The sequence below is a fragment of the Pinus tabuliformis genome, chromosome 7, assembly GCF_031772625.1.
Source record: "Pinus tabuliformis cultivar Carrire ecotype Pingquan chromosome 7, CPIR1, whole genome shotgun sequence".
In the NCBI taxonomy this organism is placed as follows: Eukaryota; Viridiplantae; Streptophyta; class Pinopsida; order Pinales; family Pinaceae; genus Pinus; species Pinus tabuliformis.
This window is the reverse complement of record NC_142293.1, coordinates 450948806-450951931: the sequence shown is the minus strand read 5'-3', so window position 1 is coordinate 450951931 and position 3126 is coordinate 450948806.

Below are 3126 nucleotides of genomic sequence, written 5' to 3'. Positions count from 1 at the left end.
AGTGCGAGATCATCCCTCCTGGGGATTGCAATTGTAATGCCTGCAGTTGCGCGTTGAGTGCCCCCAACACAGGTGTTTGCTCGGTCATCAACTTTTCCAAAGCACTCGTAGCGATATCATGTACTAGTTCCTTATGGGCAATGAGTTCTCCCTCCAAAATCCTTGTTGTCTTCGTCTTTTTGCGTGCCAATGGTTTATGCTGGGCTAGCGGTCTCTTAGGTTGAGTTGACGCTGTAGTCAGGTCCATGCATTCCTATGTCTCCACTTACCTGTGTATGTCTTGTTCCAGGGATATTTCCTCCATAATCTCTTTAGCGGCATCATGATAGTGTTTGCTGTTGTCTCCTATTGTGTGGGTGCTTCCTTTTAGTGGCACTTTCTTTCCGCCAACTATGTAATGCACAGCTTGAATTCTTTCTTCTGTTGTTGAGCCATAGTTTTTTCTAATTTGACAAAGTTTGGCACACACCATTCCGGGGGCCATACTGCCATTGTTTCAAAAATTGCATCGTCCGTTGCAATGAACGGAAGCTTCACCCATGCTCGAGTAGGATCCTTTCGCACTCGAATATATAGATTATGCATATCCACTTAGAACTCAGCCGTACTTTGCAACCGGTTGTATACTGTCAAGGATAACCATGGCCTGTGACTGATCCGTGTCCTTATACTTGCCTCCATGAATATCCAAAACACCTTAATCTCACGAATCCTCGTGGCATCATTCTTAGCCCGGAGAAAATTATACCGCATGGCTTCGGGTAGGTCTTTCGCAGTGTTGGGAAACTGGCTGCCTTCCAGAAGTTCTCCTGCAACCAGTAAGATTGTTAAGAGCAACCATGTGTAATGGAAAGTTGTACCTTTCTCTTGGGTTTCACGACAATTTGTCAAAAATTCATTACAAAGAAATTGCGCCCAATTGAACTAAACTCCCTCTGCGCATTGTTCCACAAGCACAATGATAGAGGTTGGCACTTCATCTACATGGCATTTTTTCATCAGCTTAGCAACCAGCAGCTGGGTGGCAAGGCGCACCCCTCGGTCTTTGATGCTTGCTATTACATACCCTCGCTTTTGCTTTTCCAGCTTGTATTTAACCTTCATGGCTTAGGTGAGACCCATGTCGCTACTTATTCCGGCGATATCTGTAGGACTGTTTCCCTTAGTGAGTAGCCAGGAGATTCGGTGTATAAGATCAGCCATGATAGCAATTGGTTCCTCCAGCCAAGATACCCATCATGGACGAGACATAGTAACTATCAGATAACAAAAATTGTGACGGCTACGCAGTGATAGTGGGGTATCCACCTTAGATTGAGAAATCCTGCCTTCGCCACATCCCATAACAACTTCTGCAGTGGTAATTTCCCCATGGCCATCTAGGGAAACTTCTCACTATCCGCGAGATCCCAATCTTTGAACTTGATGTTCGATATCCGACCCATCGATAGACCATCAAACCTTATTTCATCTAGAAGAAGCGGGGTCTAGAGCGACTCTTCGTGGCCTCTAGGTCCTTCAGAATCTTAGTCGTTCCTTTCCACAGAGGGATATATGGTGGTAGTATTATCACCGAAGGTACTTGGGGAACATTTTCTTCTTCTTCCTCCTGTGCTTCAATCTGGGCAATCAGAGCTTGTAGATCTTCCTCGTCCTCCTCGAGTTATTTAGTGATGGCCTTACTCTTTTTTGCCATTAACAACTTACTGAGTCCCGGTGATGCCCAGACTAGCCCCATAGGTTGTTTTTCCTTCTAGTGTCGCAACATACGTGGGGACTTTGGAATCTTTGGGGAAACAACCGTCTCTCCTGACTGTTCCTGGCTCAGATAGGGTTCTTCTGCAAACATGACTCCTATTTTGGACATCATTTTTATCCTGGATTTTCTCAGATGCATGGACGGATAGTTATCACTTTTATAGGATTGTGTGAATTCAGAATTTACCCTTCCTTCTACTTTTGAGTCATTAATATCTTCTTAGTGGTAGATATTTTCGTATCCGATTCTGAGTGCTTGTCTTAGTGGCCCACCGCCCACTCCTCTTGGTTGTAAATCAAACTTATTGTCATGAATAGTGTTGATAACGGTCACCTCCCAGCTTCTCCACGTGGCAGTGCAACCCATTATTCGCAGCCGTGATACAAACGACCTACTAGTTCTGCCTAGAATGCCTCTATCATGCAGCTCCCTTGTAGACTTGTTTATAGTCCTGCGCCTTCTTCCAACTGCTTGAAGTGTTGAGACTGGGCCTCCTACAGATACTCAGGTGGTCACACCCCCTGTCTGGGGCTTCCACTTCCCTACTAGCCTGGGCTGCGGGCACCCTTCGTGTACCTATGTATTTAGTAGAGCGTCATGTTTTGTGCTCCTCCATTTAGTAGGGTGTGGTCGCAACCATGATAGTAGGGTCGCAACTTTTTTTAATATCATAGGAGAGCTAGCCAAGTCTAAGCCCCTTACACGGCCTGTTTGCATGACTTCATCTTTTATTTTTCTAGTTTCTTTATCCAACCTCACGCTTTTCTTCCTTAGCCTTACCCATTCTTCATCAAGTTTGCAAAGTCTCAAGTGGCCATGCCAAATAGCTTCATGCAATTGCCTAATTCTTTCACTCAAGTTAGTCAGAACCACTGGGTGCGGGGAAATTTTCTTTGCCTTCCTGGTTTCATCTGATTTGGGTGCGGATATGGTCATCTTCGCACACCTTGTCTTTTTTACACTCCTAACTGCCCACCGTACCCTTGGCATGCGTGGATTTAGTTGTAGCGGTGGTTACGCAACACACAGTTGCATCCTTCTTCAGAAGTCGATGCCGAAACTACTCTGTCCTGGCTGCCCAACCCGCGTTCGAGAGTAAGCAACACAAAGACACAAAAAGTTTTAATAAGGAGTTCACCCTATTCTCCAGGGCTACGTCTCCGGTCTAGCTTCAGTGGTGGCCTTGTTTTATTGTGTCTTTCAGCAGAGAAATTACAATATAGGGACTCAATATGAGTTCTCCTGAAGTAGATTTTGCTTGGCAGGGTGGTTCTTGGATTCCCCAAGCCACTCGGAGTACAAAGACTCTTCTTCTTCCTACCAGATCTGTGACCCTTGGTCTACAGTGGAAAGAGCCAAATGTGATG